The following is a 7,032-nucleotide window of genomic DNA, read 5'->3' as shown; positions in this document are numbered from 1 at the left end:
CATTTGGTATAACTTGAAGATATGATGAGAAGCAAAAGCAAGCAGCATGCGAATAGATTCAAGGCGAGCGATAGGAGCAAAGGTTTCACCGTAGTCGATACTCTCGACTTGGGAGTAGTCTTGTGCTACCAATCTTGCCTTGTTCTGAGTGACGACATTGTACGCATCTTGCTTGTTCTTAAAGATCCACTTTGTCCCAATGACATTGTGGTTCTCCTTTGGCCTTGGCACTAGACACCACACTTTGTTGCGCTCAAAGTTATTGAGTTCTTCATGCATGGCTTTGACCCAATCCATGTCTTCGAGAGCCTCTTGTACCTTTAGTGGTTCAATGCAAGAAACAAACGCATGATGCGCACTAAAGTTTCATAATTGAAGACGTGTGGTTACCCCTCTTTGTAAGACGCCGTAGATATTTTCCAGCACATGAGAAAGATTTTTGAGTGTTTTGGCAGTTTTGTCAGCGCGTCTTTCTTGAATTTGAATCTCTTGAGGGGGTGGACTGAGAAGCCTGTTTGAGACTTTTACTGTCTTTTTGAGTTTTCCCTTGATCTTGAGCTTGATTTTTTCCTAGGGCTTGCTCTTGATCTTGAGCTTGGTCTTGATCTTGAGCTTCCTCTTGATCTCGAGCATCTGCAGAGTGAGTAGAATCAAGGACATCATTTGGTGGAGGACCATCTCGAGGTTGATCTTCGCCTTGATCTGGAGCACGGGGATGAGGGCCTTCAGAGCGTTCTTCGAAAGCGTGTGGGTCTTGCGTCGATGATGGTTCCACATGAGTGGAACATTGTCCTTCTCCTTCAGCCACAAGGGGTTCCTCAATGGGTAGGAAGTATCCCACACCCATTCTTCTTATGGCTTGGGGAGAAATTTCATCACCTACATCGCAAAGACCACTTTGCTCCACTTGGGAGCCATTATTCTTGTCAAACTCCATGTTACACGTCTCCTCAATGAGTCCCGAGGACTTGTTGAGGACATGGTAAGCGTGAGAGTTTGTAGCATAACCAACAAATATGCCCTCTTGAGATCTAGGTTCAAATTTAGACAAATGAGCACCTTTATTAAGAATGAAACACTTACAGCCAAACAGCCGGAAGTACTTGAGGTTGGGCTTGTTGCCTGTAAGAATTTCATATGGAGTCTTGTTCAAGCCTTTGCGAAGGTAGAGCCGATTGGATGCATGTCATGCAGTGTTGATGGCTTCGGCCCAAAAGTTATAAGGAGATTTAAACTCTGCCATCATTGTTCTGGCCACATCCATCAATGTCCGGTTCTTTCTTTCTACCACACCATTTTGTTGAGGTGTGTAAGGAGGAGAGTATTGATGCTTGACCCCTTCATCACTCAGAAATTCATTTAGGGTTTAGTTCTTGAACTCGATGCCATTGTCACTTCTAATCATTAGTATCTTTGCATCATGTTGACGTTGAGCTTCATTGGCGATGTCGATGACAGTTTGTTGAGTCTCACCTTTTCTCTTGAAAAAGTACACCCAAGTATATCTTGAGTAATCATCCACAATCACCAAGCAATACTTTCTTCCCCCAAGGCTATCATAAGATGGAGGACCAAAGAGATCCATCTGAAGGAGCTCCAAGATCCTCTTCAAGTATATGGTAGTCATGTAGCGATAAGCTGACTCATGGAGCTTTCCTTCAATACAGGCACTGCAAGCACGATCTTTGGCAAAACTCACATTTGTTAATCCAAGAATGTGATCCCCTTCGAGGAGACTTTGCAAGGATCTCATATTGACGTGGGCTAGCCGACGATGCCAAAGCCACCCCTCATCAACTTTAGCCATTAGGCAAGTCACGGTCTTAGTGGGTCGCTCCAAAAAGTTAATCACACAGAGAGTGTTCTCGACTTGCCCAACGAAGACCACTTTAAGAGTCTTGCTCCACAAAAGGGACACAGTGTCAATGCCAAAGAAGTTATATGCGAGGGTCTGAACAAGCATAACCTTTTCAATGGTAAGTTCCAAAGAAATTACCACCTTTCCGAGACTCAATACCTTTGAAATCGCATCATCATCAAAGGATACTTGGGTGGCAATGGATGGATCGGGATGAACGTCCACCACCAAGTCTTTGCTTTCGGTCATATGATTTGTTGCTCCACTGTCAAGAAACAAAGACACCCCACCGGAAGGAAACTCGTGCATAGGATCATTGCGTGGATTTAGGTACCCATTCTTTTATGGGTCCTCTTATGTTAGTCACAAGGGTCTTAGGAACCCAAATAGACTATGCAATGCACTCATCGTAAGAATCAACAAACTTAGTAAAAAAATTCCCATCAGCGTCACGGTACAAGACATAAAAGGTGTTAAAGTCGCCAGCTGTGTTGCGTAGAGGGGTAATGTGCTTCATTGCATTACCACCCAGAGTTTGGTGCTTTTTCTTCCCATGAATACCCTTCCCAGATTTAACAAAGGTTTATATAAGTTGGGGAGGTTGCTTGGTCTTCTTGTTCTTGTTCTTCTTCTTGGATTTGGGTGCAAACCCAACTCCTTCCTTTGCAACCACTTCCTTTTGACTGCTCAGAAGGTTATTAAGATACTTTTCACCTTGGATGCATGTCACAAGGCCTTTCTCGAGATGTTCTTTTAATTTGGAGTTCTCCTCCACAAGATGTGCATGCTCACAACAGGGGTTAGTAGCATGGACATTATCAACTAAAACAAAAGGAGATAAAGTGGCTATTTACTTAGCGAGTTTTACCTCGAGTTGAGCATGAGACTCTTTCAAAGAACCATGAGCACTCTTCAAGGCCTTGTGAGCCTTGTAAAGTGTTGCCGGCTCTTTCTTGAGTCTAACATGATCAAGCCCAAGTGTACTCTTTTCGTATTGAAGCACACTGGTGAGAACAAGAGCATGATCAAGACCTTTCTTTAACTTAGCAAGGTGATCGTTAGGTGACTCCTCAAGAATCAAACGGCGTCTTGCTATTTTTCAAGAGCAATGGAAAGATCCGCAATCTCATCGGCATAGTCGCGACTATGACCTTATAGCATAGAGATGGTATTACCGATTTTCAATAAGGTCATTAGCCTCACCGAGTTGTTCCAAGAGAGTAAAAACATGCCTCTTGGGTTTACCCTTGAGATTTCTCATGAAGTTATCAAAGGAGTTTTCCTCCTCCTCTACCTATTCCTTTTCATCTCCGCTCACCATGATAGCAGAAATGGTAGCATTGATATTGGAAGTTTGCGCGAAAGATGTTACCTTGTCGGATGCCTTGGCCATCAGGCACTTGGCAACACAGTTCTCGTTGGGGGCCTTGAAGAGAGACACCTTTCTTGGACAAGAAGATGCAATGGCCACCGTGGCCATTCCCGTAACTTCACTTCTTGTATCTTCATCATCATCATCATCGGAGAGGCACTCTTCTTGAGCCACCAACACCTTAGGGGGCATTTTCTTGGGGAAATTGTTCTTGTTTGGTAATGACTTAGTCTTGTCTTTGTGAATGAGCTTGCCACCATTGTCTTCCCTGTGCTCATAGGGACAATCTGCCACAAAATGACTCACATCGCCACAATTGTAGCAAGTTCTCACGCGTTGCTTTCCCTTAGACCCGCTTGAGTTGTTCTTGGAGAAGTTGGGCCTTGAGTTATTCTTGTCGCCCCAAAACTTCCTTGATGCAAGACCCATGTGCTCGTGGTAAGCATACTTGGTGTCTTCATGACAAGATTTTTCTTCGTCTTCCTCATCTTCCTCCACAACAGCCTTGGCCTTCAAAGCAAGGTTGGGAGAGTCTTTCCTTGACCGTTGAACTCGGACTAGAGCATTGTCAGCGGTCTTGTTCGGAATGTTCATGGCAATAAACTCATCCAACACATTACTTGAGGACATGGAATGAAAGCCTGGCCTTTGATGAATGACAGAGGACATGGACTTGTTGAAAGGCATGATGCCTTTGAGAAACTTGTGCTTAATATAAGTGTCATCCACATCTTTGCTTCCATGATCCTGAAGATCAACAACTAGAGTTGTGACTCTTCGATATAGTTCATGAGGGTCCTCATCCTCGATCATAGCAAATTCATTGGCTTCATCAAGAACCACTTCATAGTTGGACCGTTGAACGATAGAGCTTCCCTTGTACATGGAGATGATGTGCTCCCAACAATCTTTGGCACGAGTGAAGGGATGTAAGTGAGGAAGGTCTTCCACAAAAACAACTGCTTGAAGAATGAACAACGCAGAGTGGTTGAGCTGATTGTTGACCTCTTCTCTTGGCGTGATATTTCTTGGATCATGCGGGTAGTATCCTTGCTCAATAATTCACCAAAGTTGTCTTGTGGTGTGGTTCAAATGAGACTTGATACGAAAAATCCAATTAGCAAAATCATTCTTAACAAGCTTTGGTGGAGGACCTGGATTAACAATATGCGGAGAGTGGACTGGTCCGCCATAGTCCAAGGGAGGAGGGACATAGGGAAAGGCATTAGCTCCACTTGTTCCTTGAGGCGATTTATCCTTTTCACTACAAGCAATTTCCTTTTCGGAATGGCCCAGCGAATTCATCATTGAGGAATTAGCAATCAACAACGGATCGGAAGGAGGTTTGTACATATCAAGGAAATACTTAAGCATGCTTTTGACTTTGATAGTCGCTGAGGATTTAAATGTGGACATGATCTCATTTAATTCCTCTCGGGCGACCGAGTTTGCAACAGCTCCCTCGGGCACCTCAAAACCCCCTTCCCCGTCGTCAACCATAATCTTTGGGTGGTGAAACCCTTAATAAAGAGACGAGGTTCTGATACTAACTGAAAGGATCAATATGGTTGACTAGAGGGGGGGGGGGGGTGAATAGGCAACTAATAAAAATTAAAACTTTACTTCAACCAAATAAGTTTTAGCGACAAATAGGTTGTCTAGATATGCAACTAAGAGAGCAACCTATATGACGCTAACAACAACAATAAGAAGCAATAAGTAAATACAAGTAAAGGTAAGAAATAACCACAAGTGGAACCGATGAAGACGAGGGTGTGTTTCCGAAGTTCCTTCCTTTTGAGGGGAAGTGTGTCTCCTTAGAGCGGTGTGGAGGCACAATGCTCCCCAAGATGCCACTAGGGCCATCGTATTCTTCTCATGCCCTCACACGATGCGAGGTGTCGTGATTCCACTAAGTAGTGCCCTTGAAGGCGACCACCGAACCTTTACAAACAAGGTTGGGGCAATATCCACAACTTAATTGGAGGCTCCCAACGAGACCACGAAGCTTCACCACAATGGAATATGGCGTCGAGGTGACCTCAACCGTCTAGGGTGCTCAAACTGTTGGGGAACGTCACATGGGAAACAAAAATTTTCCTACGCGCACGAAGACCTATCATGGTGATGTCCATCTACAAGAGGGGATGTGTGATCTACGTACCCTTGTAGACCGTACAGCAGAAGCGTTAGTGAATGCGGTTGATGTAGTGGAACGTCCTCACGTCCCTCGATCCGCCCCACGAACCGTCCCGCGATCAGTCCCACGATCTAGTGCCGAACGGACGTCACCTCCGCGTTCAGCACACGTACAGCTCGACGATGATCTCGGCCTTCTTGATCCAGCAAGAGAGACGGAGAGGTAGAAGAGTTCTCCGGCAGCGTGACGGCGCTCCGGATGTTGGTGATGATCTTGTCTCAGCAGGGCTCCGCCCGAGCTCCGCAGAAACGCGATCTAGAGGAAAAACCGTGGAGGTATGTGGTCGGGCTGCCGTGGAAAAGTCGTCTCAAATCAACCCTAAAACCTCCGTATATATAGGGGGAAGAGGGGGAGCCTTGCCTTGGGGCTCAAGGAGCCCCAAGGGGGTCGGCCGAGCCAAGGGGGGAAGGTCTCCCCCCCAAACCGAGTCCAACTTGGTTTGGTGGGTGGAGTCCTTCTTCCCTTTCCCACCTCCTCCTTTTTTTTCTTTTCTCTTTGATTTTCTTCCTATGGCGCATAGGGCCTTCTTGGGCTATCCCACCAGCCCACTAAGGGCTGGTGTGCCACCCCCAAGGCCTATGGGCTTCCCCGGGGTGGGTTGCCCCCCCGGTGAACTCCCGGAACCCATTCGTCATTCCCGGTACATTCCCGGTAACTCCGAAAACCTTCCGGTAATCAAATGAGGTCATCCTATATATCAATCTTCGTTTCCGGACCATTCCGGAAACCCTCGTGTCGTCCGTGATCTCATCCGGGACTCCGAACAACATTCGGTAACCAACCATATAACTCAAATACGCATAAAACAACGTCGAACCTTAAGTGTGCAGACCCTGCGGGTTCGAGAACTATGTAGACATGACCCGAGAGACTCCTCGGTCAATATCCAATAGCGGGACCTGGATGCCCATATTGGATCCTACATATTCTACGAAGATCTTATCGTTTGAACCTCAGTGCCAAGGATTCATATAATCCCGTATGTCATTCCCTTTGTCCTTCGGTATGTCACTTGCCCGAGATTCGATCGTCAGTATCCGCATACCTATTTCAATCTCGTTTACCGGCAAGTCTCTTTACTCGTTCCGTAATACAAGATCCCGCAACTTACACTAAGTCACATTTCTTGCAAGGCTTGTGTGTGATGTTGTATTACCGAGTGGGCCCCGAGATACCTCTCCGTCACACGGAGTGACAAATCCCAGTCTTGATCCATACTAACTCAACGAACACCTTCGGAGATACCTGTAGAGCATCTTTATAGTCACCTGTTACGTTGCGAAGTTTGATACACACAAAGTATTCCTCCGGTGTTAGTGAGTTATATGATCTCATGGTCATAGGAACAAATACTTTACACGCAGAAAAACAGTAGAAACAAAATGACACGATCAACATGCTACGTCTATTAGTTTGGGTCTAGTCCATCACGTGATTGTCCTAATGACGTGATCCAGTTATCAAGCAACAACACCTTGTTCATAATCAGAAGACACTGACTATCTTTGATCAACTAGCTAGCCAACTAGAGGCTTGCTAGGGACAGTGTTTTGTCTATGTATCCACACATGTAAATGAGTCTTCATTCAATACAATTATAGC

This window comes from Hordeum vulgare, chromosome 5H, assembly GCF_904849725.1.
Source record: "Hordeum vulgare subsp. vulgare chromosome 5H, MorexV3_pseudomolecules_assembly, whole genome shotgun sequence".
Classification (NCBI taxonomy): Eukaryota; Viridiplantae; Streptophyta; class Magnoliopsida; order Poales; family Poaceae; genus Hordeum; species Hordeum vulgare.
Note: the sequence above shows the minus strand (reverse complement) of the source record.